Raw genomic sequence first — 6,312 nt, 5'->3', positions numbered from 1 at the left:
AGGAGGACAACCAATGAGATTTTTAAATTGGAAATCAATGCTTTTCAAAATTTAATTTACCTTGGTTTTACGATATATAATTACATCCATTAAATAACTTACCTAGGTGTTTCTGTGGAAGTTCATACATGCATTGCAAATATAGCTTACTTAGTTGGATTTGTCTGTATGAGACTTACATGGCTAAAATAGCTCCAACGACACATTGAACTTTCTAGTCTCTTTCTGATATTTATTATATAGCTTACTTTAAGTATCCATACCTGAAACCATATTCTAGGCTAGTAGTAGAAGGTAAGGTGTAGCAAAGACCTGCTACAATACTGCTCATATCTACATGGGTAACATGTGAAATATATACATAATAACCATAGGTAAGCCAGTGTCTAAACACATATCACAGGTATATATCTCAACCTATGTCAGCATAACAGCATAAGTAAGCAACAGCAGCATAAGTAAACAACAATAACAGCAGGTATAATAATAACAGCGTATGCGCGGATGGTCACCCCGCTCACCTCTCTGCACCACAACCCCTGTATGGTCAAGAGGTCGGTACAATGACAGACTGTACACCACTCCAGCTACCACTACTCTCGAATGACCGAGGGGACAGTTGCTTAGCAGCTGAATAGCTACGTCTGCAACGGGGTCCCTGCTGCCCGCGACTCTTGCTATCACTACCCATGAGTGTGCGAGTGGGGGGCACGACAAGACAAGTGGCACGCTCCAGCTACCACTACCCATGAGTGGCCGAGCATGCGACCCAGGCCAACGACTGTCTCAACCACAAGGGAGCCAAAGTCACCGGCAATGCATGCAATGACATGATGCGAACAATGTTATTGTCATCATATATATATATATATATATGAAATCAGGAATGCTACATGAAGTCGCATGCTCAATACTAAACATGAATAAGTAGCAGTCAAAGCAAGTAAACATGGTATCTGGTATCTATATATCCAGTATCTGCTAAATATCATATGGACAGCAACGGGGGACCGTATAGATACAAAAATGAGTAGCTCAAAGATTGAGTAGAAGTATCAAACGCAGGAAAAATATAAGTGGAGTCAAGATAAATACAGGAACTATCCGAAAATATAGCTCATGCACTAAGATTAATGTACTAAAGAGATAAAGCAAGAAGTACCCGCCTTCATTGCGATAATCGTGCCAATACAATCCCACGTCGAGACGTGTCTCATCTCGGATCAAAATCCTGCAAATCACATGATGTACAGTATAGCTAAGTTTTATCATAACTAAATAACTAAACATAATCCTAATCCGATTAAGAATTCACATTTTAATCTCATTTAATGATCCAACATTTCTTTCACAACTAATCTCCTTATGAATTAATCCAGTTCAATTAGTTAATCATTCTTGTTAACATACTCCAATTATCCAAACCAAAATATGAATTGGTCATTCAACTAATCCATTAGCTCTTATCACAATAATTGATTATCCTTCCAATAAGAATGAACTATCAATCCAACCATTGATCATACACATGCCACTATCAATCATGAACATGGATAACCAATTAATTAAAATAATCTTCAAATCTATCATGATCAATTGTTAACCACCCCAATATGATAACCAACCTCCATTCATAAACGGATTGACAACACTCAATTCCAACAACCAAAAATCATATTCTACACACAGCTTACCCCATCATCCAAATATTCATCTGGAACCAAAACAGAAAACCTCCCATCTATACAAAATCCCAGAAAACATCACCAAATCACATATCTAAAACAAAGTTCCAGAACTCACCGGGAACCACACCAGTACAGAAATTCCCCACCATCATATAGACGTACATCAAAACAAACGAAGAAATCCGGCATCTGCAATAATCGATCACACAACCGAACTCAACATCCCAAGCAGAGTATGCAATCAAATCCACACAACTCTAACATTAAGAATAACTTACGCTCAAGCCAAATCTGATATCTTTCAACATTCGGCGACAGTTTGATGACCTCGCTCATGGCTGTCAAGAAACCAGCGGCGGCTCCTGTGCAGAGGAAGGAAACGTGCTCGGTTTAGGGCAGAGGGCGGCGATGGAGAACTAGGGCACTGATCGAAATTGGGGTGAGCAGCAGTGGTTGCGGCTGGCCGCGTCTGGTTGCGAGCTAGCCACTTCCGGCCGAGGCGGCGACGAGGTGACCGTGAACGACGACCAGCGATGGTGACGGGTTGGCAACGTTCGGCAGAACATGGGAGAGGAGAAAATCGCGAGGAAGAGGGGAACTCGACGCAGAGAGAAAGGAGAGGAGTGGCGACGAAGAGATCCGCAGCTCCCTCCTTCCCACGGCAGCGTCTGCAACGGCGTTGGGCAAAGGCGAGAGGAAGAGGAGTTCGGACGGTGGTGATGGCTAGGGCACGAGAAGAATAGAAAAGGAAATCGGCGCAAATGAAATAGGGAAAAAAAAATAAACTTAAGGCTTTCCCAATTAACGTTTAGGTTATTTTCTCAATCAACTCTAAATTAATTGGAACATTACAAATAGATTTTCACTTAACTAATAAATTCATCTTCTTAAATTCGTAGTTTCAAAAAATTTTCAGAAAATTTTTAAAAAATTTTAAAAATTCAATAAAATTATTTCTCAAATATCTTTATTAATTATTTATTATTTTGGTGTCATATTTTATAAAGTATATCTAAAAATAGATATTTTAAAGGTAAATGAGATATAATTATAACAAAGAAAGATAATAAATTGACATAAAACTTGGCTTACATATATTTTTCAACCTGCGGACAACCCAAGCTTGCTGTAAGTCGATCCATATGTATCGCGGGCTTAGACGAATCAGCTCGCGTTGAGTTTAGATTGATAAAATTTTAACCCAACGTACTTAAATTATTTAACAAAGGACTAATATGATGGATCCAGTCCAAATGGACAACTCTAACCACGTGCACCCACATAAGAATATTCTCTCTCACGAAACAATCCTTTAATTTTTTAAAATTATTCAAAGAAATAATAATAATAATAATAATAATTTTTACCATGAGTGTTTTTGAGTTTACCGAATAGTTACATTGGATGAATAATAATAATAATAATAATAATAATAATATTATTATTATTATTATTATTATTATTATTATTATTATTTCAATTCCAATGTAACTATTCGGTAAGGTCAAAAACACTCATGATAAAAACTATACATTAACAAAGCTATGCATGTAGGAAGAATTAATTCAATTCGATGCAACAAGCGTATTAGAAATAGATTTTTTTAAAAAAAACAAAATTATTCTAAATTTTTATAAATTAGACAGATTTTCTATAAAATTATTAATCTATTTTCACTTTTATTTTTGAATGAAAATTTAAAACAAATTTGATAAAAAAAATTACATATAATATTTTATAAAGAAAATTAATTATGATTTTTAAACTGAATTTGAGACGGCATGATTTTTTTAAGAAAAAAACCTATTTAAATTTTAATAAAAAATTAGATGAAATTAAAATTTATTTAGATAAGTTGGAGACATAGATTGATTATGGAAATATTAATATGTTTCACTTTAATAAAATATAATGTAAAAAATAAATTTGAGACGGAAGTTTAACTGAATTTGAGATGAAATTATAAATAATTTTTTATACAGATTACAAACGGATGGTATGATTTCGGATAAAAAAAATCTATTTAAAATTTAATAAAAATTAAGATGGAATTAAAATTTATTTCAAATTTAAATAAATCAGTGACTATGAAAATAATAATCTGTTTCACGAATAATAAAATATCAGGTAAGCAGAATATTTTAGAAGAAAGTTAAAATGAATTTGAGGTGAAATTATAAATAAGTTTTTTAAAAAATAAATAAATAAATATTTTAAATATAATTTGAAACTGTATAATTTTTTGTTAAAAATATATTTAAAATTTAATAAAAATTTAAGAGAAAAATAAATTTGTTTAAAATTTATATAAAATGGGCATGATTTAGAATAAATCATTATTATGATATTTTCATGGGGATATATTTTTTTATATAATGTGAATGTAGATATTTATTAAAATATAAATTTAGAATAACATATATTAGATTATTTATAATGATATCTTTTTATATAAGTCATTCATTATGTCCTAAAGAGAAAAAGATAGTTGTTCGAAAAAGATGACTCTAATGTTGACCAAACGAAGACTCCTCATTGTCTTGCGTATCACAAAAAACATTAGCAACCGACTCAAAAAAAAAGGTCTACGACATAGGTCATTTGATGCTCAAGTAAGTGATTAAGTCGAGTAGATGAGTAATATAGCTACGAGTGTGTAAAATTATATAACATTGCATACTTGTGCCTGTAACTGGAAATTCCCTTTTATAGTGTCCTTATTTGTATATCCACGAATCTCAAAGTGTTTCTATATAAGGACAGACCATAAAGATGTTCTAACATATTTCCCAAAATGAACTCATAATCTCTGTGTTTAGCAGAGAGGAAGCTTCTAATGTATAACTTACATGCAGAATATTCTCTATTCTCTATGACATAAAATGTCAAAAGAAGAATATTGAGCTGATGGACCATTATGCGCTATGAGGATAAGCCGACTGAGTCCCCTCTAGCATCAAGTCATACCTCACTCTTAGATGTGGTCGACTCGACTAAGGAATATTGACCATCCTGAGAACTCAGCTTTTGTAAGGACTCACCTCAGCCAAGAAGAGTGATCGGTCGGTCAACCTCAGAAAAGTGGCTGGTCGACTAGAAAGAGTGGCGGATTGGCCAAAATGGCGGATCAGCCAAAGTGATGGATCGACCGAAGTGGTGGGTCGGTCAGGATGAGTGGCGAATCACCAGGAAGAGTGGTAGATCGGCTAGAGTAGTGGGTCGGCTAGAGTGGCAAATCGACTATGTTAGTGCAATATCCCTAGGTCAAGGTTAACCGAGTTGATTAAGCTTGAGTTAGCTCAAGTTTGAGTCTTGATGTTTGAGTTTCGATGTTTGACAATATGTGGAGATTGCAGGTGCAATCGTCCGATTGGGGAGATTGTTGGACAATTTCCCTCTGATCTAGGTTTGACCAGTTCGGTGTGAAGAAGAGTCGAGTAGGTCAATATTGACTGGATACTTGGCTGGGAAAGTTCTAATTGGAGGTCAGACAAAGGAAAGTTCAATAGGAAGGTTGGCATAAGTGAAAATCCAAGTGGATCAGTGTTGATCGGATACTTAGTTAGAAAAGTCTTGGTGAGTGAAGTCTGACAGGTGAAAGTCCTGGTGAATGAAGTCAGACAGGTGAAAGTCCCTGTGAGTAAAGTTAGGCAGTGGAAAAATCCTGGTGAGTGAAGCTAGGTAAAAATCCTAGTGAGTGAAGCTAGGTGAAAGTCCTAATGAGTGAAATTAGGCAGATGGAAAGATCTAGTGAGTGAAGCTAGGCACATGAAAATCCAAGTGGGTCAAAGTTGACCGAACACCCAGTGTTGAGAAGTCCAAGTAGGTCAAAGGAGTGACCAGATACTTGGCATAAGGAAATCAAGATGGGTCAAGGGTGATCGGACATCTGGTGGAAGGAAGTCTAAGTGGGTCATAGAGGACCGGACACTTGTCACGAGACGATAAGTCCAAGTGGATCAAGGTTGACCGAACACTTGGCACGAGGAGAAAAGTCCAAGTGGGTCAAAGGATTGACCGGACACTTGGTGAAGAAGTTCTAGCAGGTCAAGGTTGACTGGATGTTAGGCATGAAAACTTTCAACAGGTCACGATTGACTGGATGTTGGGTTTAGCAACCTTGGACTTGAGTTAAGCAAGTCAAAGGAAGGTCAATCGATCAACCGATCGATTGAAGGTGTGCTGCAAGTGAAGGCTGGCCCAATCGATTGACCGATCGATTGGGAAGCTAAATCTCAAGCACAGAATGCTCCCCAATCAATCGACCAATCGATTGGCAACCTCCAATCTATCGGGCGATCGATTGAGGGTTGTTTCTTGTGCGGAAGCGAGGAAGGATGAATCGATCAGCCGATCGATTCAAGCCTCCCCAATCGATTAGTTAATTAATTGGGAAACGACTGTTGCGCAGGATGCAGGTTTTGGATGGCTGAGATCGCTGGGATCTTACGTGGCAATCGATTGGGAGGAGGCTCAATCGATTGGGAGCTCTAGAAGTGCAGATATAAAGGCGACGACGAGTTTAAACGTTGTAATCCTTTCTTCTCTAGCTCATGCGACTTTCTTCGCCTACTCTCCCCCAATTCTTGGAAGCTCTTAGGGACAAGTGTTGCTTCACTTCCAA

The 6,312-nt window shown here is 36.6% G+C and overlaps 1 long non-coding RNA gene across 1 annotated transcript; it reads right to left on the bottom strand.

Moving 5' to 3' along the window:
• Window positions 1-1,160: 1,160 nt before the first annotated feature.
• On the bottom strand, window positions 1,161-2,450 carry LOC122051225. The gene is made up of 3 exons (XR_006131399.1): window positions 1,967-2,450; window positions 1,804-1,877; window positions 1,161-1,231 (listed from the first exon to the last, which is right to left on the bottom strand). It is a non-coding gene; the product is annotated as an uncharacterized LOC122051225 (long non-coding RNA).
• Between the last annotated feature and the right edge of the window lie 3,862 nt (window positions 2,451-6,312).

This window comes from Zingiber officinale, chromosome 3A, assembly GCF_018446385.1.
Source record: "Zingiber officinale cultivar Zhangliang chromosome 3A, Zo_v1.1, whole genome shotgun sequence".
Lineage (NCBI taxonomy): Eukaryota > Viridiplantae > Streptophyta > Magnoliopsida > Zingiberales > Zingiberaceae > Zingiber > Zingiber officinale.
The sequence above is the reverse complement of the archived record's forward strand: the minus strand, read 5'-3'. Positions and strand labels throughout refer to the sequence as shown.